We start from the raw sequence: 27,716 nt of genomic DNA, 5'->3' as shown, positions 1-27,716 counted from the left end.
TGCGGAGCCTCTTTTCATCAATTTCTTTCTGGCTGGTGCTCTATGAATAGTCTATAAAGAGCAAAGGGAGACACGGCAAGATTGATTGCAGGATACTGTTAACACTGCAGCAAAAGACAGAGATGCGTTTCAGAGGAGGTGGGAAGCGCAGGCAAGGTTGATGTATTTTAAAACTTGAGTCAAAGGATTCACTGATGAAAAGAGCCTGCAATGAGTCAGAGACATGCAAGGAACAATCAAATCCTTTGGGCCTGAGTAACTTTAAACATACCATAGCCAATAATTGAGGGGGGAAAAACAGATTCAAAGCCATGAATAAGAGTCTTGGGATGAGAGTCCAAAGTTTTGTTCTGAAAATCGCATGCCATGCCTCAGATATTTAGGTAGTGTGTCACAGGACTGTTGAATATGAGAAGTATTCTGCACAAGTAGCTTTATGTATTAATGGCCTGGGACAGAATTCCTTTACTTAGTGGACTTAGAGGGGCAAAGGGAGAAAAGAATAGTCATAGGTATGTCTTAAGTAGGGTTTGCTTTGCTATGATAAAACAGCATGACCAAACATTTACACAATGGAGTACTATTCAGCAGAAAAAAATAATGGAATCCTGAAATTTGCAGGCAAAGGGATGGCACTAGAAGAAACCATCCTGAGTGAGGTAACCCAGTCACAAAAAGAGAAACATGGCATGTACTCTCTCATATATGGATTTTAGACATAGATCTGGGGAGTCCCAGCCTACAATCCCATGGCCAGAGAGTCTGGGAAACAGAACCTTCATTCAGTGGCTGATGGAAGCAGAGGCAGATTCCCATGGCTAAGCACTGAGCTGAACTCAAGAAAGCCAGTAACAGAGAGGGAGGACTGATGACCAAAAGGATTAAGACTGGGCTGATTTAACCCCCAGAAAGAGCTGTGATGGGGGAAGTCCTGTACATTTGTCAATAAAGTACTGTTGAGCCAATAGGAATCTAGATGGGTGGGACTAGGTGTCCAGGAGGATTCTGGGAAGGAGAAACACAAGAGAGTCAACATGTAATGCCATGGGGTAGGAGCCCGGAACTATTCTCCGGTAAGAGACATACTTAGATTAACAATTATGGGGTAATTACTTAAAGCAGAGCTAGCCAGTAAGAGACAAGCAAGGCCAACAGCTTCATAATTAATACAGCGTCTTGTGTGTTATTTGGGGACTACAATGTGGCAGAGCCCAGGCGACTGGCGGGTGATATACCAAAGCGGCTAGCAAGATAAAGCATCTTATAACAGAGCTGACCTGACAAGGGTTAGCTCTTGAATCGCACAATGATGCCTGGGAATCCAGCATGGGACTGATCAAGACCCCCTGAATGTGGGTGTCAGTGAGGAGGCCTAGGTAATCTATTGAGCCTTGGGTAGTAGTAGATCAATCAGTATTTATCCCGGGTACACAAGTGGACTTTGGGCTCCCATCCAACAATGAGAGATGCACTCTCACCCTGGACTCTTCGGGGAGGGCCTAGGCCCTGCCCTGGATGAAATGACAGACTATGGATACCCCCATGGAGGGCCTCACTCTTCCTAGGGAAATGAGGAGATATTGGGGGGGTTGGTGGGAGGGCATGGGAGGAGGAGAGGGAAAAGGAGAGGGACCTAGAATTGACATGTGAAGCAACCTTGTTTCTAATTTAAATTTAAAAATAAAAAGTATATATATAAAAAAATCAGCACGACCAAAAGCAACATTGTGACAAAAACCTTGGAGAGAAAGGAGTTTATTTCATCTAACAGACTCCAAGTAACAGTCTCTCGCTGAGGGAAGTCAGGTCAGGGGCCTGGATACAGGAAGTGACTGATGCAGAGGCCATGGGGGAGCTCTACTTAGAGGCTCACTCTTAATGGCTTGCTCCGCCTGCTTTCTTACAGCACCCAGCCTGCTTGCTCTACATAGGGAGTTCCAGGCCAGCTAGAGCTGCATCATGAGATCCTGTCAAAAAAAAAAAGATAGAAGAATTTGCAGGCCAATAAAAAATGAAGAGTCGAGAAAGGGAAGCTGATCTTAGAAAAATTAATGAATACACGGAGAAAGGACCGTGTCTTTGAGCAGGTGACTGGGGAGGCTGAATGGCACCCTGATAACCCTCAAGATCCAGAAGGAAGCAAACAACACACAATCACTGAGGCCCCACAGAGATTCACGCAGCAAGGAAAGGCGAGCCTGCCCAAGTTCTCACAACATCTATTTATCTCTTGATTACAATCCTAAACTAGACAGAGCCTGCTTTCTTTTATGCAGTGCTAAGTGTCAGACTTGGGGCCTCGTGTGTACTAAGCAAGTGCTCTCACATCCACAAAACAGGTTAGCGGAGTGAAGATGAGGAAGGCGGGGTTGAAGAAGAAAAGAATGAAAGAGTCAGGAGCATGCCTAGAAGTCAGGCAGCAAGAGTGGTCTTCAGAAGCCACCACCAGCCCAAACTGAGAGCACTGGATAACAGCAGCACTCAGCTCAGTGAGCCTAGGATTTAGACATCCAGGCAGACTTAACCAGAGCTGGATTTTAAAAAGCAAATGTTACGTAGGATTCAAGATGGGAATAGAAGCAAGAAAGAGCATCAGAAAGAAACAAGAGAGGAGAAATCTGTGGTTAAGCACTCTCCCGGAGGACCCAAGTTCAATTCCCAGCACCCTCAATGGTACCTCTCACATCTGCCTATAACACTAATTTCAGGTAATCTGATTCCCAACTCTGGCTCCCACTGGCACCAAAGCTGAGTCTAGCAGTGAGTCCTGTCCTCATCCAGACGACCACAGTGCGAGCACAAATAACAGTGAGTCCTGTCCCGGCCCCAACAGCCACAGTGCAGAGCACAAACAAGACAAAGAAGAAACAGCTGGAGAAAGGAAAGGACCGTGGGATGACAGCAGGTCAGTCACCTCCAGGGATAAGGAAGTCAAGGAGCAACTCACTGTTCTCTGTCCCTAGATGGTTTTCAGAACCCTCTTCAGTTTTAGAATTTACTCTGACACCAAGTGTTCCTACAAGTTGTTCTTGGAGCCACCTGGGATAAAACTAAAATTTCCGTTTCCCATAAAAATTTCTTAAAAGGCAGGACTACAACTATCCATCTCTAAGCAGCTTCCATCACTTCAGTACCCAGATTTAAGTGAACCAAAGTATCCTTTCAAAAACGGCCAACATAATCACCATCTGTTCCACTGTACTTGAGCAGAAAACAGGAAAGACATGAATATTTGTGACTAAGACACAAATCATCAGAGAACGAGACATCATTACAGGCACAATCTTTAAGATGCCTGTTTTATTTTGAGTTATGTGTATATGCGGTGAAGGTATTGGCAAGGAGGTTATGTGCGTGTGAATGTGGTTACCTGCAAAAGCCAGGAAACGATGGTGAATGCACTGGAGCTGTAGTTAGTGGTGACTGTGACCCACCTGACATGCTTACTGGGAACCGAACACAAGTCCTCTGCAAGAGCAGTATGCACTAAGAACTGCTAAGCCATCTCTCCAGATCCTACAGCCTACAGGTATAATTTTAACAGTAAGGAAAGAAATGCTGTATCTTTATAGTTTTTGCCATAGACCTTTTGGAATATGTTGCAATTGTTCAACATTTTTTATATTTGTTCAAAGCTTTGATAAAGATGAAAAGCATTTTTAGGGTTGACTGAGGCCAATACAAAGCTAATCTAAATCATTCTCCTTCCAGGTTTTTTTTTTTTTTTTACTATATTAAAAACAGAAAATGGGATACCGTTAAAGCATTGGGTTTTTTTTTTTTCATTCTAAAATGAAGATGACTTCATAATGCGGAAATATTAAGCTCCACAAAACAGGGATGTCCTATGATATTTTATTAAGGAAGAAATCACTTACATGAGAAGCCAAGAAAGCCAAAACCAAGGGTCTGCACACTGCTCTCCAGGCTGAAACCGGAACCCAAAGAGAGCTAGTCTCCTCCCCCTAGCTCTTTTATCCTCCCCCCAACAGCAACACCTACAAAAGCTAATAAAGGAAAATAGGGTGTTAACTTCCTTCATGAGATGTTCATTATCCAGTCCTAGAAATGAAGACGAGAAGAGGAACAAGCAGCCAGTCATGGAGGAAGTGTCCCAGTCACTGCTGGGAAGCTCACAAGACTCCCTGGTGACATTGTCCCAATGTGTTCCTTTGGCTGCTAAGAATGCTGCTGGATGAGAGGTACCAACTGTTAGCCCTTCCTCCAAGGACTGCTTCATCAAGAGTGATCCACCCAGCCCAAGGTCATGGCAGCCCACATGTGCTGATGTGAGGACAAAGGCCTGGTCATTTCAGCCCAATTGAGTTCAACTCAGACAAGTCCCTCTGACTGAGCATCCCATGTGCCTGGCTAGATGCCATGTGTCCTACATCATGCCTGGCCTTTCCACTACCCACTCTACTTTAAACAAGGAAAAACTGTTTGTGTCATCATAGAACATGTCAAGTTGCAAAGCTCAAAGTGTGGGAAGTTCACTTACATGTATACTAATCTCACAACAGTTTTCCAAACACAAACTTCAAGAAGCAACCACTGCAAATGACTGTGAACTGTGTCCTGTAGATTCTACATCTTATCCGAAACACTCATGCTAGTACATGATTGAGTGAGAGGAAAATTAAACTCAAAGTTAAATAGGGGCATATGCATATGCTCAGGAAACATCGCTTGAGTGACATCAACTAAAACACAAATGTCCCTCTGTGATCAATGAGTCTGTAATTCTGGGTGTATGTGCAACAGCGCTGACAACCAGAAAAGCCCAAACCAGTTCCAATGAATGACAAGAAAAAAGCCATAAGCTTCTCTATTCTCAACACTGAATCTCTCTCCTTCACCTTTGGAAACCAAACAGAATAGAGTATGAATGCCTTCAGCTTAGCAGTTATTTGATATTACCCAAGCGAACAGGCTTACATGCACCAGGTACTGGAAACTAAAGACAATCATGTCTATGGAATTCATAAAGTAGTCATGTCCCATATCCCACCAAGTACTAAGACATACAGATACAGCAGCAAGGCAGACGGAAGTTGAGCTGGTACCTAAGTGGGAAATTGAGAGAGTAATATATACAGGAGATATTTCACCTAAATAATGGAACTGTGACAACAAAAAGGTCACAGTCACCCAGGAATATAGTTAAGAATGTATCCAAAGTTTCCCTGGTGCACAGAATAGTATCTAGGACACCCTGACTTGTTAAGATGTTTGTTCAATGGATGAATGAACAACACAAAAACAAGTATCAGGAATGGACATTGTTTATCTGATAAGAGGATGCTTTACATGCCCACATGGCAACTTCAATCAGCTTTAGTATGTTATTTGCATGCATACAAAATTACACTTGGCAACAGTGTAATTTCAGGTCTAATTCTACAGTTTACCTCTCTGGTTTGTTGGGTTTTGTCTATTTACTTTAATCACTGTAAGAGGGGGGGAAAAATAAATTCATGACTACACTTACAAGGATTTTGGAAGATTCAAATGTGTTCTTTAAGTTAATCACAAAAAAAGGCAGGCTGGCAGAGGACCAGAGAAATAATGTAATGAGCCGTAAACATTACAACTGAGCATGAAAAGATAGCAAAAGAAAAATAAATTACAAAATTCTAGCACTAAGGAAGACGTTCCTACCAGCCATAGGTCCTTCAGGTACACAACAAAAGTCATAGCATCAGTACCCTCCCAGAGTGCACAGGCAGTGGTCTGGATCCCTCAACAACAGATATGCTCTCCCTAAGTTTCCTATTGCAAACTACTCAACTCATAAGTGTTAAAACATCAAACTAGACCTTAATTATCTGGCCACAGACACAGATGCAAAATAACTTTAAACACTGACTCCAAATGTCATACATTCTCTGTGAGCATCATCTCCTAAAACCCCTCAGATATTTCTCCAAAAAGTTAAAATAAACAGCTCATTTAAACTTTCACAGTATGTGACCTAGTTCCCAATGAGAAAATAAAATAAAAAGTCTCTTTAAACACAAAATAGTGTTTAAAATGGTCAAGAAAACTCTTACTTGAGAACATGGATTAAACAACCTTTCCCAAAAAAGTTTGCATTAAAATTGACTGCATAATAAATTGCATTGGACTGAAGTACTGATACGGTATAGAAATGTCAGCAGCTATGTTATAGAGATGGACACACATCTACCCCTAAGAAGAGGTATAAACACTCCAAACGTTGGACAGAATTAGGATGTCATAGATCATGAATCATGAGGATGTTTTTGTTCGACCTAATTTCATGTAGGAAAAAAAGGTAGCATGGATATGACAGAACACACGCAGGACCTTGGGCTGAGGCAGGAGGATAGCGTTCAGAGCCACCTCAACTACTGATCAAATTCAAGGCCAACCTGGGCAACTTAGTGGGTCCATACCTCAAAATACAAAACGGGCTGGGGATACGGCTTAGTGGTACAGTGCTCGACTATCACTCAGAAGGCCTTGGCATCCATTCTCAAAATTGGAAAACAAAGAGATGGGGTGCGGGGGAAACAAATGGATGCAAAAGAAAATTCAGGTGAGTCCTCATATAAGTTCAGAGTCTCAGAAATCTCTACCCATCCTATCACTTGTAGAATTCAGCAAATCACCACAATTATAATATGGTGGTTAACAACAAACACTGAGCATTTCAAGCTTGCAATCAGACTTAGCAGTTCAAAGTAGACCTTCAGAGTCAGAATGTCTGGGTTTAAGAGTGGATCTACCAACAACTCGGCTAGATGATCTTTCATCATGCTTCCCCATCCATAAATTAGGATAAAAAAGAATTAACCTGCCGGCTAACCATGCATGACGATATAAGGAAAAGGCAAACTATGGAATGCAAAAAAAAAAAAAAAAGTGGCATTATCATCTGGATAGTAGCAAGAAAAGGAGAAAATTTGAGAAACACTATGGAACTGAGGGGACTTAGGCACATGGAACTGAGATTTCTGTGACACTGAGAGATACCGGGGCACACAGCCTTGAAGGCCCCCAACCCTTGGCTAGAAAAGGTCACTCAGCACTGCCTACATGATGCCTGTCCCAGCTTCAATAAAGTCCAACTTGATGTCTACGGCACCTGAGCTATCAATGACAAGCACTGTCTTTCCATTGGAGTGAAGGAAACTCACAAGTGATGCAGAGCCCCAGCAGACAATTCTAAACCAGGAGTCTCACCCAGTTCCTGCTTGTCCTAAGAGCCCACGTGTAGAAAGAAATGCTTAGATGCTAGTATGAGCTCATATTTGGAGATGCTAGAATGTCTAGGAGGTGGGACCTGTTAGACGGAAATCAGGTCACTGGGGATGTACCCTGCACTGGGGGCATTAAACGCTAGCCCTTTCCCCTCACTCTGCTTCCCAGACTATTCCTCCTCAGCTACATTCCACATCTGTCATATACCATACCACCATAGGCCCAAGGGCACCATAAATAAAGCCAAAATGAGCCTTGCCTCCTTTCAAGGTAATTTCCCCAACACTGAGTCACAGCAGCAGAAATCTAACATTGTTCCAATGCTAAGACAATGGATGGGCACGAGGAGGCTCTCAGTCACCTTCATCCAGATATCATCAAGAGGCTCAGCCATGGATGAACATGTACAAAAGAGATACTGAGCGGCAAGAATGAAGAGCCAAAGGCAACTCCGGGTTAAAGCACAAGAACAGCAGTGCTGCTGCTTGCTACTGTGTGTCTGCAAGAGGCTGGACACCACACAGGCCAAGAGCTGAAAGGGGGACAGACAGAGACCCATAGTACAAGAGAAAGAGCAGTGACCCCGGTAGATGGGCAGCCCCACTTAGGCTCCTGCTCCCTAGGAGACCTGCATCCCTTTCCCTCACTCCTCATCATAATGTCCAATGGCTAGCTGCATGCTGCTTGCCACACACTTGAGTAAAAACCGTATGCCAAGGTGGTCCACATGGTAACAGGATGAAAGATGAAGGTGGCGTGCTCAGGGCCTTCGACAACTTCAGGAATTTTCCAGCAATGGTTTTGATGTGTGTTGTCATCCCACAGAGGGTACAGTTTTAGCTAGTAGTCAATCAACTGCTAGTGTTCTGAGCCTATGTTATAGGCTGGAATTTTGCTTCTGTGCATGATCTGACCAATGTGATTGAAGGAGATGAAATTCTCATTTGTGACGAAATCTGAGCACTGTGAATGACTCAGTAAAAACCACAGTCTAAAGGCTTAGGGCTTAAGAATTCATACTATTATAACAGAAACTTGACAAGAAAACCACACAATTTCATTTCAGTCAAACTAATGGAGAGGGAGAGAGGGGGGAAGTTAGTGACCTCTTTTGACTTTGTTTTCCCAACAGGTGGAGACAGGCCTAATGCCTGTTAAGCACATACTCTAACACTAAGACACCTCAAATCCTGGTTCTTTTACTTTTTCCTAAAACCAAATGAAAACATTTACCGATGGGATAATGTAAACTTCCCTTAATGTACTCAACTAAAATGTATTAAGAAGGCCTAGATATGTAGCTCAGTGGTACAGTGTTCACCTCTCTTCCTTTAGACAAGGCCCTTGGTTTTATTCCTAGCACAAAAGAGGGAGGAAGTGAGGGGATTAACATTGGAAATTAAAGAAATCCACACTGAAAATCTAATTTTTCAGATAAATATGCACATAGCTGATGATGCTGGTAAACAGATTCCAGAAAATGAGCAGAGGGTATTTCTGAATGAATCTGTGGCTGTTTCTTGGTAGCTGACTATAACCAAAGCCCATCTTTCCATAAACACAAAAGATAGATTTGCATCATCCTCGTGATACCAGCTGGAATTTAAGGGCAAGCTAACTCCATTTTTCTTTTTACTCTCCCTTAATCTATATGGAAATGAGATGTTTCCGAAAATGTATCTGTACCCAGTACCTACGTCAACAGCAAAGCTCCAAGCGCACAAATTCCCCCAGCTGATTCCTGACTGTAAGTGAAACCAGCCAAGCAGCATCATCTGCAATCCGTGTGCGTCATTCACCAAGAGGACATTACCAAGCTGTCAATTTCCATTAACCTGCCTCGCTTTATAAATAGCCCAAACTTCCCTATCTAAATAGGACGCTGCCCTTTTCTCTGAAGCAAAAGGAACAGGACATGGAAGTATAAAAAAATAAATGAGCTTTCCCCCTTTGTAAACAGGAGAAAGAAGGTTGACAGCAAACCAATTCTACATCCAAACTAAGGAGCTATTAATAAAAGAAAGCACAAGAAAATGAAGAATCCATTTTAAGCAGAAAATAAACAGTGTTCTCCAAATGTCATCAGCCATTTTTAAAAGATCTGTCAGTTTCCCAGCTAGGAACAAACCCAAGGCCCACATGAGAGCAAAACCAAACACAACCTATTCCATAATTACGATCTTTAATATAGCCCCAAAGCACCACAGGGTAAAATGCCTCCAAAGAACTGATGTTTGGCAAAGAGGGAAAAAATAGTTTTAAACAATGTACATTATCCTCCTCCAAATCTGAAGTGTTTTCTAATTTTTATAGCTTATCACATCATCATTTCCTAAACTAGTTCCAGATACATTTTTCCTCTAAAATCAATTATAGCCAACAAACCCTACAGCCCATTTCTACAGCCTAACGGCTAGTGGACATCACTTCTCTTCTCTGCACGCCAATGAGCAGATAAATGTAGAATCTGGAAAGCATCAACAAGAGCTGGACAGACAGCTGAATGATTAAGAACACTGGCTGTTCTCCCAGAGAGCATAGGTTCAATTCCTAGCACCCACATGGAAGCTCACAGCTGTCTGTAACTCCAGTCTCAAGAAATCTGATCGCCCCCTCCGAACTCCACGGGCACCAGGCATATACATGGTGCACAGACATGTATGCATACAAAACACCCATATACATAAAATTAAAATAACAAAAAGAAAAGCATCAAGAGAACTATCAAAAAAAAACGCAAAGTAATGGAGTATTACTCAGTGGTAAAAAAACAATGACATCTTGAAATTCGCAGGCAAATGAATGGAACTAGAAGAAACTATCCTGAGTGAGGTAACCCAAACACAGAAAGAAAAACATGGTATGTACTCACTCATAAGTGGATATTAGACAAAGAGCAAAGGATTACCAGCCTACAGTCTATAACCTCAGAGAAGCTAGGAAACAAGGAAGACCCTAAGAGAGACATACATGGTCACTCCCCACCCCTGCGCACCAGAGAAGAGAAAAAGGACAAGATCTCCTGAGCAAATTGGGAGCACAGGACGGTGGGGGGTGGGCAGGAGAAAGAGGAGGGGAGAATGGGGGAGGGAAGGAGAACATGAGGAATCAGGAAGGTCGAGTTGGGGTAAGAACAGAGGAGAATAAGGAAAGAGATACTTTAATAGAGGGAGCCATTATGAGCTTAATGAGAAACCTGGCACTAGGAAAATTTCCAAGGATCTACAAGGATGACCCCAACTAAGAATCTACCTTATAGTCCTTCCCCTATAATGAGATTGATGACTACCTTAAATACCATCATAGAACCTTCATCCAGTAGCTGATGGAAGCAGAAACAGATATTCACAGCTAAGCACTGAGCCAAACTCCTGAAATCCAGGTATAGACAGGGAGGAGTAATGAGCAAAGAGGTCAAGACCATGCTGGGGAAACCCACAGAAACAGCTGACCTGACCAAGTGGGAGCTCATGGACTCCAGATGGACAGCTGGGGGAAACTGCAGGAACCAGGACCTCTGAACGTGGATGTCAGCTGGGGGGCTTAGGCAGTCTATGGGGCCACTGGCAGAGAAACCAGTATTTATCCCTACTGCATGAATGGGCTTTGGGAGCCCATTCCACATAGAGGGATACTCTCTCAGTCAAGGGCCTTGTCCTGCCCCAAATGATGTGACAGACTTTGATAATTCCCCACAGGAGGCTTCACCCTCCCTGAGGAGTGGATGAGGGGTGGAATGGGGAGATGGTGGAGGGAATGGGAGAATGGGAGAGAGGGGGAACTGGGATTGATATGTAAACTAAGATTGTTTTAATTTAAATAAAAAATAATTTAAGAAAACACAAAGTAGGCAGAAGAAATCATTAATCAGGCTAACAAATGCATGGATACACAACTAATATTCCACTGGTGGGAAACACATTTTCCCCATTTAATTTTGGGTGATATGTATGTGAATCTGTGTGTTTTCTATGCACACATATTCACATGGCATCCAGGCAATGCTTAAGTTTGTCAAAAACAGAATTAATACAGTGAGACATCATATGTTAATGATAGGCATTAGTGCAACTAATCCAGGGCACAATCAAACCCTAGGAATTCGGTTTGAAAATCATTCTGAGCAATCAGAAGAGATGATAGGGTTGATTGACTGCGTGTACTCAGAGGTCCATTAAACCCTCAGCCACAGCAACATTAGAAAAGTTCATCAGAAGTCACTCCCAACACAGAAGACACTCTATCCACTAAATGTTTTTTCTTTTATTTGCACTAAATCATGACAACTGGCTTCCCATTATACAATAGGTGTTCGTGTCTGACACTGCTGTGGGCACCGGGGACATGAAGACAAACTGTATAGGTAAGAAACAAGCAGACTAACTTATAGGACACAATGTTAGATACATCCAAAAGAAACCATTTGGGAGGATTATTTAGAGGTGTCAAAGGTCACATGAAGGATGGGCAGAGTTGGATCTGAAGCAGAGAGCAGGCATTCTGAAAAGAGGCAGGAAGGCTGGACACAGTTAAGGACAGAGTGACCAAAAAAATAAAAGCTTGAAGTCTGAAGTGGAAGCCAGACTGCTTGGGGTTCTAAATGTTAACCTAAGAACACAGATATACACTGCTACACTCAGGGGAGATTTTAAAGGAAGTGCTGACCAGAGCTGCATTTGGGAGAAATTAATCTTACTGACAAACTAAATTAGGAAGGTGAAAATAAAGATTTTCATGGGTCATGGATATTCAGATGAGCAGTAACTATGATAGTGCCTCCAGAGACAACAGGAAGAGAACCCCAAAATGAAAACCACAGAACGCGATGTCTCTAAAGTCATTCCGAGTCCAACGAGCTCCAAGAGGCAGGTCAGCCTTAGAAGTCACTATCTGTAATTGAACACAGCAAAAAGGTTTCCATGTTGGTCCCTAGCCAGCCAGCAAGAGTGGGAGAGGTGTCACTTGAAATGAGGGGGATACAGACACTTCTGTTGATTGCCAGAGACATGGGGGTGTTCTTTTTGAGATAATATTATTACATCATTTCCCCCTTCCCTTTCCTCCCTCTGAACCCAACCATCCTTCCTTGAGTTCTTTCTAACTCATGGCCTCCTTTGATAATTGCTGTACATATGTGTACGTAAATGTGTTTTTTCCCAGACACATACACATAACCTGCTCAGTCTGTCTAATGTTACTTCTCAAGACTGACCGTTTGGTACTGAATAACCAGTTGGAGTGCTCTTCCCAGGGAAACATTGTTGTTGTAAGCATGGGCCCAGTCAGTTCCAAATCAAACAGCCAGCTATAGTCTCTAACCCAGTGTTCCAAGATTAAAGAAACCTCCATTCATCTTCCATAACATGAAAGGATTTGGTCATAACATCTCACAGTCTTAGTCATCTAACATTTCTGACCATGCTTTTCCATGAAAATTGCCTTCATTTGGGTCATCAAGTCACCAATGACATCTAGTGTAGTCTGTGGAAACGCCTCAGCCTACCCTTCATTCATGATTCCACCCCTCACTTTCCCCAGCTTCATTCTTGCCCATCATACGGAATTTCCAAATTCCTCACTGGCAAGAGAAGTCAATGCAATATGGAATATAATATATTTATTTACATACAAGCTGGGAAACGGAAAGCTTGGCAGGCTTCCAGAGGAGAGTTTTGTTTTCTTTTTCACTTTCTTTTATCTTCACCTGTGCTAAATTTCCCTATCTCCACCCCTTTTGGACAGATAACTTTGTGGGGCTCACCCCTACACCTCACAATCCCTATCAGTTCACCCTGATGAGCTCCATCCCCTTTCCCTGCGCCATGCTGAAGCAAAGTCAGATACTAACTTTCCAGTTTCAACATTTAACTTCCTCCTTCCATGACAGTATTCAAGATATATGTGCCTCTTTTAAACAGAAAAGATTTCAAATGGTAACTTGTATATAGCCTATTGTTACTTGGATTTGTGCAAATGAACCAAAAAGAAACAGCTTTAAAAAGTCAACAACAATGTTCTATGTTTATTAAATATGTATATCAACAAAATCCTTTTTTTTACAGAGAATACCTCTGTGAAGTACTTGAGCTCATTGAGCCTTAGTTTCTACATCTATAAAGTGGGATAATAACAGAACTAAGTTCATCAGGTAGGTAGGATGGTACTGGGCATGTAAAAAGCATCATGAGGACCGATCTGCTGACATAATCACCATCATGATCATTGTTCACTTGCTATATTAAGGCAGCAAATATCTGAGCATGGAAATATAATGTTTAGCTGCCCCAAGTGTCCACTCCCCTGTCCCTCTACATACCAGACCCCTGAACGCCAGCTGCCCACCTAACCACAAACCACAGAGGATATTTTCCAGCCACCCCTATTTCTCTGTGCATATTACCTTTTCCATATAGAATCAACCTCAGGATTTTGCCAGCTGCTGCAGAGAAGCTGAAGACCTGAGAGCTTCCTCAAAAACCTTTCTACCCATTATCATTATCCCACTGCCTCCCCAAAACCCCACATTTCCAAGGGTCTCTGATGTTACCAAGTCTAGAGTCTTGGTGCAAGCCTGTGACACCAACCAAGCTAATTCTGTTTTCCCATGCCTATGAGGCCTTTTACCTTTGAGCTTCCAACAGTTTTATCTAGGTTACCCTCTGGTGTCTTAGTTAGGGTTTTTATTGCTATGAAGAGACACCATGACCACAGTAACTCTTATAAAGGAAAACATTTCATTGGGGCTGGCTTACAGTTTCAGAGCTTCAGCCCATTACCATCACGACAGAAAACTTTGCAACATGCAGGCAGACATGGTGCTGGAGAAGAAGTTGAGAGTTCTACATCTTGATCTGAAGGCAACAGGAAGTGGCCTGTCATATTGGGCATGGCTTAAGCATATGAGACCTCAAAGTCCACCTCCACAGTGACACACTACTCCAACAAGGCCACACCTCCTAACAGTGCCACTCACTGTGAGCCAAGCACTCGAAAATATGAGTCCATGGGGGCCCCACCATTCATGTCCAGATGATTCCTTTGCAAAGGGCACCCTTAGATTTCAGTGGAGCTTAGGGAGGAAGAGAACTAGATCCCTACATTAAGTAGTGTCTTTCTACAGATGTCCCAACTGTCATTTGCTATCAAAACTCTTGGTGCACAGTTTAACTTCACACAATTTAACCCACCCTCTTTTATTTAAATTCTGCCCTAAAGAAAAGAAGCAAAGTTTCTTGGCATTTCATAAGTGGTTTAACATTGCTATTTCATACTTAACTATTTTACCCCCTATGTAACATTGTATTGGCCTATCCAGTATGCTGTGATTTCTTTAAATGCAGAAATAACATCTTAAAATTTTAGTACCTTCTAGGGCATCAGTTCTCAGTCTTGGATACATATGTGAATTACCTAAAGACCTCTTAAAACTCCAGTACCACATCTTACTCCTTTGAGAAACTCAGCATCTCTGAGATAAAGCTGAGCATCAAAGACATTGAACGTGAGCAAAACCAGGAAATGGTACTCAACAGGCCAGTTCTGGATGTTCACCCTACATATGCATACACACAACCATGAGGCATCTACCTTCCTCAGATGGCATCCCCAACAAACTCTGATCCTGATAAATTGCCCTTAAACCAGAAAAATAACTCCACTGAAGTACATCAGCCTAGACTGTTTTTCCTGCTTGGTAGAAAGCTCCAATTGACCGTCTACTTCCCATGACCACTAGTCAAGGTGCTGATGGGACCAGTCCTTGCCAGTCTTTCTCTACTCTGCCCATCACTCACTGCCTTGTTACTTCTTCACTCCCTGTGTTCAATAACCCAACAATCATATCACATGCATCAGGAGACCCAGATATTTTGAGTGGCAACCTTCCAGTTCTTCAGAGACTATAAATCAGACACAAATAAACAAAACAGACAGAGTTGCCAGGCAGCAAGGGTTCCAAAACAGCTATACAGCATAAGCTTAGGAAACTCCCTCCTGCCAGAAACTAAAGCCAGAGGGCTTGTGTTGAACTTACATTTCCATAGCAAGCCTGTTGTGCTCACAGAGATCTGATGTACTCATAAGGTAAAATGGGAGAATTACCGAAGTCATAAGACCCCCTCAAGCATTCCGGAAAATTCGATTTTAGCAAAGTCAGGAACCTTAGATGCCGATGTCACTGCCCTATCAAAAGACACTTCCTCGTCTCCCCTTTTCCTCAAAAATGGACAGTAGTCCACTGAAAGGCAAGAAGAGTGAAGCCAGTTAAGACACCAAGCAGTTGCTAACAGCCTTCGTTAGAGTGACGCAACCAGAGAAAGACAGACTCCACGTGGTCTGGATAGAAGGAAATACTTCAAAGCCCAACTATTGTGCCTCATCCCTTCAGTGTTCAGCAGAAATTAACCACCAAAACGGATACCAGTAACACTAGGAGGAGATCTAAAATAAAATAAAATAAACTGAGCCGGGAAATCCTACTGCATCAAATAGTGTCCCCTATGGAGTCACACGTGAAACGGCCCTCAGTACCAATACTGTGCTCTGTGATCCATGCCTCCCTGGGCCCTTCCAGGTACAATGGGAGGTGGACTGTAAGGAGAGCAGCGGCACTATCCGTTGACGGCGATTGCAAGCAGTGAGAGATGCAGCCTGACTTGCCTGTCGCTTCCTTTGTTAATGGCGACTGGGAAGCAAGCATCCTTACGCTCCAAGAACTGGGAACAAATTTTACTTGGCTTAAATCTTTAACTGTAATGGGACATAACCCTGAAAAATAAGTTGCCTTCTACTCCATGCTCTAAGAAAAAACAAAAACAAAAACAAGCTACCCATGCCGCCAACAAAGGTAACGGGCAAGAATGAAAGAGCAATCATCTATTGGACTCATTCGGTTCTAGGTCTGCTTAGGCGTATCAGGGAGCAACCAGGAGAAGAAATGAGGTCAGAGCCTCCCAACAGATGGGACTCCTCCCAATTTACCTTCAGCATCCTGTGTGGTGAAGGAAGCCATTAAAGAGAACACAGATAAGACAGAAATCGCAAGTTTCTCTTTTCACACAGTCATACCCTATAAACATACTCCAGAGCCAAGGAAGCACAGGACAATGATATTCATTGGTGTGCATGGACAGAATAATTAAAAGTATTCCTTGGACAAAACTCCACTGAATTTTTTTAAAGATTTATTTATTTTGTATACAGTGTTCTGCCTGCATGTATACCTGCATGCCAAAAGAGGACACCACACCTCATTATAGATGGTTGTGAGCCACCACAGGGTTTCTGGGAATTGAATTCAGGACCTCTGGAAGAGTAGTCAGTGCTCTTAACGTCTGAGCCATCTCTCCAGGCCTCTGAATCATTATTTAACAAAAGGAGAAGTACTCGTGTGATATGCATACCTGTGATCCCAGCACTGAGGAGACTGAGGCTGGAGGATCACAAGATGGAAGCCACCTGGGATCCTGTGAAAGAAGGGAATGAAAAGTGGAATAGAGAAAGAAAGAAGAAGGAAAAGAGACAAAGGAAAGTAGAAGAGAGAAATGGACATACCATCCTGTTGTTTAATTTTAATTTAAATAAACACAATGGACTCATTGCATTTACTGGGTTCTGTTTCTTTTTTCATTAGAAAACAAAGATATTCCTGCCACGATTTAAAGTTTCCTCCTGAACCTGATGAGTTCCCATGTTTTCTAAAACAAATACTCAAACTCAATGAAGGAGAGCCCTCGTCTAATTCAGCGCACGGTGCTGGGTTTGTGTGTGTGTTCCCTCTTGGCTTAGGAACAAGTTTCTTGTTTGTTTCTACCAGACTCCCCACTAGCAAGGACCAGGAAAGAAAGAGATGGGTTAAGAGAGCAACCTGCCCAGAAAATGAGCAGAAACTTCTTATTACTAAAGACACTTGTGCTTCCAGGAGCCAGAACGAGAATACGAATCCTTTGGCTAATTTATGGCTGGCCAGATGCCACTACTTCTGGCTGGGAGCCAGAGGACGGGGTGGCAGGATGCCATGGAGAAGGTCACGCACTGCATGGCTAATGCTGCCTGTGGGTGTAGCTGCTCACCAGGAAACTGAAAACTTTCAGTCCAGCAAGCTTCCCAAGTGACTGCTTAGCTCATGACATTTGCCAACCTTTACCTAACTGATCTGCATCAACCCTGCCAATCAAAGCAAGCGAGAAACCCCATCTATTTAAATGGGAACAGAAAACAAAGCCATGTTCTCCAGCCTTCTGTGGCTCTCACAGAGGAGTCTCACTCAGCAAATACCTGGCAACTGACACTCGTGCTGTCCCCTCCATGCAAGGCTTGTTTTTCCTGGCTACGCCTAGTCTGAGTAGAAAATGACTTTTTCCTAGCGAGTTTAATAATTATTACTATGTGCTCTTAGAGCTGCATTACACACACTAAGCAATGAAATTCCAAGCTAGAACTGGAGGCAGAGAATGTGCCTCAGTGTATAATAGAATGGCCTGTACATTAAGATTCCTGGAGGGACCGAGTAAGTGACAACATCAGCTCCGTGTCAAGCCGCCCTGAAGTTGCTGCGGCTGCCATGCATACAGCTTTGGCAGGAAAAAAAATTCTCAAAAGAACTCAGCACACAATGTGATCTGTTTCATGTTGGACAAAACAGGATGGGAGAGTCCAGGCGTTCCGAGACACTACAGGTCAATTGGAACCACACGACAGAAATGATTGTATCCAGCCTCTTAGCCTCTTAATCCAGAAGTCTAAATAAGATATTGCTAGTGATAGTCTCTTACTGGCTGATTGTTTTCAATTTTAAGGAATTAATAAATTGTTATCTGATAATCCCCAAGGACCCCTGAGCAATTGAAACCAAGGAACCCACAATGCTATTTGGGGGGTATATTTTATAACTAGCCTGACCCCACCTAAACTGATCTTTGAATCGCCAAGTCAGCAGTGACCACACATCTGTTTTTAATTCTTCAACACCCATGGTTTTTCTTTGATAAAAAAGAGAAAAATGATGATGGCAGGATACATAAACAACCCTGAACAGTTAGAGCAAGGAAGCACAGAAAGCAAGTGTTGGGCTCTCCCAAGCACAGCTGGTACCATGGTGTGAAAATCCAAAGGGTAAAGAATTCATCCAAGTCGGACTTCTTTAATGTTTTGTGTGTGTCTGTGTGTGTGTGTCTGTGTGTGTGTGTCTGTGTGTGCGTGTCTGTGTGTGCGTGTCTGTGTGTGCGTGTCTGTGTGTGCGTGTGTGTCTGTGTGTGCGTGTGTGTCTGTGTGTGCGTGTGTGTCTGTGTGTGCGTGTGTGTCTGTGTGTGCGTGTGTGTCTGTGTGTGCGTGTGTGTCTGTGTGTGCGTGTGTGTCTGTGTGTGCGTGTGTGTCTGTGTGTGCGTGTGTGTCTGTGTGTGCGTGTGTGTCTGTGTGTGCGTGTGTGTCTGTGTGTGCGTGTGTGTCTGTGTGTGCGTGTGTGTCTGTGTGTGCGTGTGTGTCTGTGTGTGCGTGTCTGTGTGTGCGTGTCTGTGTGTCCGTGCGTGTGCGTGTCTGTGTGTCCGTGCGTGTGCGTGTCTGTGTGTCCGTGTGTCCGTGTGTCCGTGCGTCCGTGCGTCCGTGCGTCCGTGTGTGTCTGTGTGTGTGTGTCTGTGTCTGTGTGTCTGTGTCTGTGTGTGTCTGTGTCTGTGTGTGTAAGTACTCTCAGCAGCCAGAAGTGGGCATCACATTCCCTGACTGCTGGAGTTACGAGCACTTGAGAGCCATCCAACACTGGTTCTGGGAACTGAACTTGGGTCCTCTGGAAGAGCAACAAGTGCTCTTACCCATTGGCCCATCTATCTTACCCCCTCACTGTATTTTTTAAATGTGTTAAATGTCAGTGTCTTAAATGGTTGCCTTCCCATTTCTAAATGGGAGACCCTTCTAGAGGGGCTCTCATGGCCCTAGATACCTAATTACTACAACTGAAAGTAAAGTGTGACATACAGAAGAGTAGTTAAGACTCTGAGTACCACATTCTAGTCTTCACATGCATGCAGGTCAGCCATACCCAGGAAGGGCAGGCAGTCATGTGGCATTCAACAATATGTTTTTTTAACTCTTAAGATTAATGGAAGTCATCTTTTTTGGTGGGTATTATATTAAATCTCTCTTAAAATATTGCTAGGCATGATGGGACATGTCTTTCATCCCCACTCAGGAGGCAGATACAAATAGGTCTCTGATTTTGAGGCCAGTCTACTCTACATAGGGCATTCAGGCCAGCCGGGGTACATAGTGCAAATCCTGTTTTAAAAAAAAAATCAATGTACTGTGTTGTTTTTATTCATTTGTTCTTGTTTGTCTGTGGTGATGACTTAGCACAGGGCCTCACTCCTACTAGGAAGTGTCCATAACTAAGCTCTATCCCCAGCTTTATCTATTTATTGCTAAAGTCCTCACATTTATTCACTATATAGTCAAAAAGGCTTTATATCAAATACTCTATCAAACAATTCTGAATACATAAAAAATAAAGAAAGTGAAATAATTAAAAATATTTAGTGCATACTAGTGTTAACTACAAAGTAACAAACAATACTTCCATCTGTTAAAAAGTATCCACACGAAGGACACATTCAGAAGCTCTGTATCCCAGATCCAGGGGGATACTGTAGCAAGTCCATCCTGAAAGGGAACGTGAAACACCTTACAGCCAAGGACACATGGCACGTCAGACTGGAAACTGTAAAAGATCTTTTTGTTTAACATGGCTTTTCATGAAACACAAAGTCTTGTTTTCCTACTGCTAAACTGCCAAGTTTCAAAGGATTTATGAATCGATGTTGTACTATTGAAAATCGTTAGCTGGTCACACTGATCTCAGTCTACATCTTTGTGTTCACATTTGAAAGTTCTAGAACTGTGCCACTGTCAAATAGGCTGAGAAAAACCGGCTTAAGGGCATCACATTCTACATGGTGCTTAAAATGTCAAAGAGAACACCTGGCGGCAGCTCTAACATTTAGTGTTTAATCAATTAAGGAAAGAAAAAGCAGCGAGAGCACCAGCTGCCAGCAAACGCCTTAATACCCTCAGAAAAATCTGTTCGGAAGACAAGCATGGAGTTCTCACACTTTTAACATGAGCTCCTGGTAGCTGCTCCTCACTCCACAGGTAAATCAAAAACCTTCACCGGGCCGTGGTGGTGCAAGCCTTTAATCCCAGCACTTGGGAGGCAGAGGCAGGAGGATCTCTGTGAGTTCGAAACCAGGAATTGGAATTCCTTTCTTCTCCTCCTTCTCCTCCCCCCCTCCTCAGACAGAAGCTCATGTAGCCCAGGCTGGCCTCAAACTCATCAAATAGTTAAGGATGACTAAGAACTCTTGATCCTCCTGCCTCCTCCAACCACGCTGGGATGAGTTTATGAAGAGCTGGAGAGGGAATTCAGGACCTCCTGCTTGCTAGGCAAGTACTCTGTCAACTGAGCTGACATATACATAAAAATATATGACAAATTGAAAGAGTTTTCTAGCTCTAGAAGTGTTGGTATTTTTCTCTCCCCCCCTCCCCCGCCCCCCCACCCTACTATGGGGAGAGGTCCGACTATATAGACCCTGGCTGGCCTCCAACTCATAAACATTTACCTGACTTGCCTCCACCTCTCAAGTGCCGGAATTAAAGATGTTTGACACCACCTGGGGCTAAACTCTTTATATTTTAATTCTTTTTATAGAAAGAAACTGCTGACCACTTGCAACTGCGCAGTTGGAATGGCTAACGTCGAAGAACTCCCATTTCCGTGGCTTTTCGTAAGAGAGGCACAGCTGGGGGCTTCTCTGCCTCAGAACCTGCTGAACCAAGAATCTCTGGGGCACACAGCCTGCCTTCCTTCCTCTCCAGCTCTGATACCCTAGGAAGCATTAAGCCGCTCCCCTTACGTATGTCTTTGTTAAACCACTGTTCAGAAGCATAGTCAGGAGAGCACTAGGTTGATTTTTGAGAAGTTAAAACACAGCGGCCACTTCTGACAATTGGAATTTCACTTCTGACAGTAAGAATTTCAGTGGACTCTAAAGTCCTTTGTGATAAAAACTGATAAAATGTCAACAAGTGAAGGATGGATTAACAAACTTCCGTCTCATTTCTGAGGGTAATTTGTCAAATGGACAAAAACAAAAGACGGATAAAAGACAGGCCCACACCTCAAAAGGACAAACAAACCACATTCCATATCTCTGAAGAATTCACATTTTTATAAATGAACTTCAGTTTTCTAGACACCGAACCCTCACCTCACCAATCACCATCCTTCAGTGGAGACCTGACTAACTCCAACGGCATGGCTACCAGTCACACAGGCCGAAGACCATTCACTGTGCTGCAGATATTAATATCATAATTCAGATAAGAATATGAGACCTGTCAAAAAGCTGTGTGTATACCCTCAGGTTTAACACTTCTTCTCTGAGGAAAACACTTCTTAAAATAATTTTAACAGTGCCTTGGGTCGCTCAGGAAGCTACACATCAGGGAGAACAGAAGAAAGCACAATAGATTGTCTGATAGTATCTAGAAGAATCCATGGGGTTCCCCTGACCTTCCGTCTTCACTCAACCAGTGAGGACTGACACCCAAAGTCAACTCCCAAACACAGGCATGCTACAGATGAGTGTCTTCCCTCTCCTTATGATTGTCCTACTTTCCCCTCCTGACTTCAACATCCCAAGTATCCGGCTATACAGTTCCAGTGGCATTTAGAGAAGAAAACAACTAAGGGGTTATATTAGCTCTCCCAAGCTGCCATGGTCACTGTACCTGTATAAAGGAACGGATACAGTCACGGAAAAATCCTCCAGGATGGAGAAAAGGCAGACATTCAGGCAGGAGACTCCTTCACGTTCTCTTTCTCACCTAGTTTTCCTATAGCAAGAGGGTCAAAGACAATCTAAGAACCCAGCAATGCTTATAGCAGTGCAGAACGGTATTGTGCAGATCCTACCTTTAGTAGTTATGTGTTTATGTGGGAGTAGGGGGTAGGTAGAGACCAGAAACCTGGAAAGTGGCCCATGAGGGATGGAGGCAGGGGGTTCGGGATCAGGGTGGGGGAAGTAACAGAATCCATGTGGCATGAAAATGGACGTGAAGATTCTGGTGAGGGGAGGGTACAAGCAGGGACAGGGACAGAGAAAGGGGGAGACCTAAAGAAGGTGGGGAGGATGAACAGAACCAACCAAAACTAAGTATGTACAAAAATGCCACTAACTTAACAAATGTATTTCAAAGGAAAAAAATAAATTAAAAAATGCACACACCAGTCTCGTTTGCACACATGCACCTCGTACAGCATCAATGCTACATACGCATGTGACCTTCAAGAGAACAATCACTCCTTCCCCAACTACCAAGTAACATAAACAACTTTCCCGTCCCTTGCTTCCCCAAAAGTAGGCCACTAGATCATTCTGATCCTTCTCAGAAACAGATTTCAGCACCTACAGAGGTTAAAGCTGCCATTTAGTGCACAATGAGTTGCTAGGGACATATCATCCTATTGCTTTTAACTTCCACGGCACCTCCAACTGTTGTATCAAAGGATGGAGAAGGAAAGGAGAAACAGATGCTTTGGAATTCCCATTCATCTGGGCCATCCGAGTACAAAATAGCCCTGTAACTTTTGGAGTAGCCTGGGCTCTAAACACATGGCCCTTTCACTGTAATACGAAGCAGTACCCAGCTTTTCAATACTACATCAGTAAACCTGCAGAACTTCAACCTTCACTTCCTTGGCCACAGTTCCAGACCAGTACAATACCCAGAGGGCCAACTCTCATTGCAAAGCACAGGCTGCCACCTACAGGCCATGAGTCTTCCAGCACCAGACTTCCCAGAATAGGAAGAGGGTTTCTGGGGATCTTGGTCGGCTTTCTAGTACTGTGACAAAACACTGTGAACAAAAGTGACTTGGAAAGGAAAGGGTTTGTTTCACCTTACAGTTAAGTCCCTCATGAAGGAAAGTCAGGGCAGGAACTCAAGGCAGGAACCTGGACGTACGATCTGAAGCAGAGACTGCGGAGGAAAGCCGGTTAGTGGCTCGCTCTCCATCACTTGCTCAGCCTGCTTTCTCACACAACCCAGGACCACTTGCCCAGGGATGGCACCGCCCACAATGGACTTTACCCTCCCACACTGACCATTAATCAAGAAAATGCCCCACAGGTGTGTCCACAGACCAATCTGACGAGGGCTTTTTCTCAATCAAGGTTGCCTCTTTTCAGATACCTCGAGCTTGTGTCAAGGTGACAAGACTACCAACACAGCCAGCTCATTATTCAACAGTGTCTTCAACTGTATTATAACTTTTCAGTTTTTATAAATTATTTTTAATGTTATAAAATAAAGTGAAACTAGTTTTGTGGACTTTTTCCCCTTTTTTGGTACCATGAATCAAATATGAATATTTCTATAAGCATAAGAAAAACTATTTTCATATATATATTTCTCTCCAGCATCCTCATTAACCGTCAGTTCTAAAAACAGAAGCTTGACCAAGGCAGTGACTGCCCATCATTTTCAAGTGAGGCTTTTTAGAGATTTGAACTCATACTTCCAAGTGAAAATCCACAGCAGCTTTTGGCACAGGAGCTATGGCGAAACCTGACACCATGCTGGAGTTAGATGGGTGGATGAAAGACCTATTCATTCGTGAAGAGATGGGAAGTAAATACCAAGAAGAGACAAGTAGAATGTAATTCACAGGTGTAAAAGATACAGTGGCAAAAGAGTGAGTCTTCTTGGGGCGTTAGGAAGAGTGTCACAGACAAACCTGAAAACAAGACGTTGGCTAGATAATCAGGTGAGGGTAAAGAGATTCAGATGATGTGCACAAAAGCCAATAGTGGGGCAGGGAGGGAGTGGCACTCCTGTAACTGAAGATTTCTAAGGAATAGAGTTGGTGTGGTCAGGTACCTAGCTAGCTACATTATAAAGACTTCAGTCAATTCTGCTGAAAAACGTGCATTTTAGAGTGATGGCACTTGAAATGGGCAGGGAATGGACAGACGGAGGTCAGGTGAAAGGACCGGTAATTTAGAAGTGAAATTGTCCAGGAAGAGAAAAATCCAAGACCCTGAAATTCGATGGTAGTATGGAAAGGAGGAACCAAGTTAACGCTAAGCAGGAAGGCAAAACTGTAGGGTGTGTGGGCCAGGAAGGATGAAAAAGGAATTTGCTAGAGTCTCATGGGTTTCTGACTTGAGCAACTAACTGGATGTGATAGTCACCAAAATAGGAAACATTCCATGAGATGTAGACTCAGAAGTGTGTGTTGAGCTTACCTTTTAAAATGCTGCATTCTAAATGACTTGGTTGGTTACCTTTCTGTGGGGGAATATTATTTTAAGGTTGTGACTTTTGTTTATGCTATATTTGTTTAACTCTGTGAAGTTGTGTTACTGTGCCTGTGTAAACACTTGGCAGTCCTAATAAAGAGCTGGACAGCCAATACGGAGGCAGGAACGAGGATAGGCGGGGCAGGCAGGCAGAGAGTATAAACAGAGGGAGAAACGAGGAAGAGAGCAACAAGAGAACAAGGGAAGGAGGATATCGGAGGCCAGCTACCCAGGCAGACACGGAGTAAAAAGGAAAGAAAGAAAAAGTCCAGTGGGAAAAGGTAGATAGGATAAATTAAGAAAAGCTGGATAGAAACAAGCTAAGTTATATCACTTATGGGCACTCATAAGTAATAATAAGACTCCGTGTGTGATTAATTTGGGAGCTGGGTGGCAGGCCCCTCAAAAGACCCCAAAAGAGCCCAAGAGTAAAAAAACAACCACCACCTTTCTTCTTGCCATGACCAAACACCTGACAAAATGCCACTTGAAGAAGAGCCCCCTTTGTCTGGACTCAGTTTGAGGAGCCACAGCCCGTTACGGTAAGGGAGTCATGGCGGCAGGAGCATGAGCTAGTGTAGCATCTCATCAGGAAGCAGAACGATGAATCCTAATACTCGGTTCTCTTTCTCCTTTCTCCTCCTTTATTCGAGCTCAGACTCCAGCCCATGGAACGGTACCATCCTCATGCAAGGTGGGTCTTCCCGCCTCAGTTAAATGAGAAGTGAAATGGCATCAGAAGTGTGCCTCCTAGGTGATCCGAACTCAAGTTAACATTCAAGATACATCCAACAATGTGGGTCTTTAACATAAACGTTTGGGTTAGAACAGTGATTCTTTGTCTCTCAAGCTCAGAGAAGAGGTGTAGATTAGAGGCAGAAATTTGTCAACAGCAGGTAATATGGATGAAATGCCCCAGACAGAGTGTTTGCAGTAAAGAATCACACATGTGAACTTGTGGGAAAAGCCAGAAAACTCCCTCTAGCTTAAATGCAGCACACTGAAATCAGACATGAAGGGACTGCCCTCAGGAGCATGCTACTGCACCACACAGAGAAGACATCAAGTTATAAAAGTAAAATTCTGCATTTTAAATATTAATATATACGGAACTACGCAAATATGCTCCAGAAGTGCAAGTACTCAGATGCTCCCCAGTGATCACCTCTGGAAATACCTGAGCACTATTTACTTTCTCCCTCATGTTTCCCTAACTTCCTGAAATAGTCCACAATATATGGGCCCTTCTCTGAAATCAAATGTACCAAAGTTTTCTTTCATTCTTTTTTCTAACAATATAAAAGTTTCTAGGAGTCTACAGTATGGAACACAGCCTTTTGACCAACTTTCTCTGTCTCTCAGCAGCTCACAGAACACACGGTCAGGAGGAAGATGAGAACCGGAACCCAGTTATCACTGAGAGACACAAGAACACACTCAGTGTTCTCAATACATCACATGGACCATGACACCACGTACCGCAGGAATGATGCGAAAGTGAAATACAATTGTAGCTGCTTTTCGCTTGTTTGTTTAACTCTTTGGGGGCCCACCACCCATCTCCCAAATAGATACACGGAGACTTATAGTTACTTACCTGGCCTCAGTTTGACTCGTTTCTACCCAGCTTTTCTAACTTATATTATCACATTTCTCTATGTTTTGAGCCGCTAGGCTTTTTTACTTATCTTTATTCTTTATATCTTTCTTTCTTACTCCATGGCTGGCTTGTTGGGTGGCTGGCTGGCTGGCTGGGTGGGTGGCTAGGTGGGTGTCTGGGTGTCTCTGGGTGTCTCTGGGTGTCTCTGGGTGTCTCTGGGTGTCTCTGGGTGTCTCTGGGTGTCTCTGGGTGTCTCTGGGTGTGTCTGGGTGTGTCTGGGTGGCTGGGTGGCCCCTGGTGTCCTCCTCCCCTTCTCCTTTTCTGGTTCCTCCCTTCTCTTGAGCCTAGATTTCTCCTATTTATTCTCTCTGCCTGACAGCCCCACCTATCCCTCTCCTGCCTAGCTATTGGCTGTTCAGCTCTTCATTAGACCATCAGGTGTTTTAGGAAGGCAAAGTAACACAGCTTCGCAGAGTTAAACAAATGCAACATAAAAGAATGCAACACATCTTTGCATCGTTAAACAAATATTCCACAGCATAAACTAATGTAATACATCTAAAACTAATATTAACACAATAGTTGTACTGAAACTCTTAAAGGCCCTCACTGCCCATCCTAAACAGACCTGAGCACTCCAGGGCAGAGGAGTGTAAGACTCGAGCAATATCAACTCCTCCTATGCCTTAAATGTACCAGCCTTGCTCGCTCTGAAATTAGGCAAGAGTGAAAGAAGAAATAAAACACTCAGAACCACAGGGGAGCTATTAACAACAAGGGTGGACACACGCAAGTCCATTCTCGTAGTTCTACCTGAGTGAAAAGACAATGAAAGCAGCATGTCAAAAGGAATCATGTGCCAAGCAAGACACAAAGCAGCTGTGACCTCAGAGGAAGGACGCTACACAGTGGTGACTTTTAACGCCAACCTGGCCAGGCTATAATGCGATAAGTTTAGTCAAACACGGGTCTAGACTGTTTTGCAGAGCTATCTATTAGATATTAATAACTTTTAAGTCATTGGCTCTAAGTAAAGTGACAGACACTTTCACAACATGGAGTGGGCTTTCTCTAGTCATCCCAAGGTTTTAAATCAGATTTCCCAAACAAAACTGAATTTGGCGTCAAGTCTGAACCATAGGAATCCTGCCTGAGTTTCCCTACAGAGTAGCCAAGCCCCCACAACCATGTAATGCTGTAATAGAAGTTAAATTTCCACCACCAACAACAACAGCAACAAAAACACACATTTTTACTAACACAGACAAATGGGCAGAATCTTGAATTAGAGACAATATGGCTTAGATTGGCTATGGTGGGTGGCAAGAGGAAGTCCAAGGTTACTGGATAAATGAATGATGTGACAATTCATGTCATGAAACATATTGTGCTTTGCAATCTATGATACATGTGATATAAAGTACATTAGGAGATTTTTTTTTTTTTTGGTATTTACGAGACAGGGTTTCTCTGTATTGTTTTGGAGGCTTTCGGTCCAGCCTGGCCTCGAACTCACAGAGATCCACCTGCCTCTGCCT

General features: G+C 43.3%; 1 protein-coding gene across 9 annotated transcripts in view; it reads right to left on the bottom strand.

The window, feature by feature from the left end:
* Positions 1 to 27,716, bottom strand: part of Bckdhb (branched chain keto acid dehydrogenase E1 subunit beta) — a 178,280-nt gene that overhangs the window by 135,933 nt on the left and 14,631 nt on the right. The gene's annotated exons all lie outside the window — the stretch shown is intronic.

This window comes from Mesocricetus auratus, unplaced genomic scaffold (genome assembly GCF_017639785.1).
Source record: "Mesocricetus auratus isolate SY011 unplaced genomic scaffold, BCM_Maur_2.0 Super-Scaffold_100691, whole genome shotgun sequence".
NCBI classification, from domain to species: Eukaryota; Metazoa; Chordata; class Mammalia; order Rodentia; family Cricetidae; genus Mesocricetus; species Mesocricetus auratus.
Note: the sequence above shows the minus strand (reverse complement) of the source record. Positions and strands in the feature narration are given on the sequence as shown.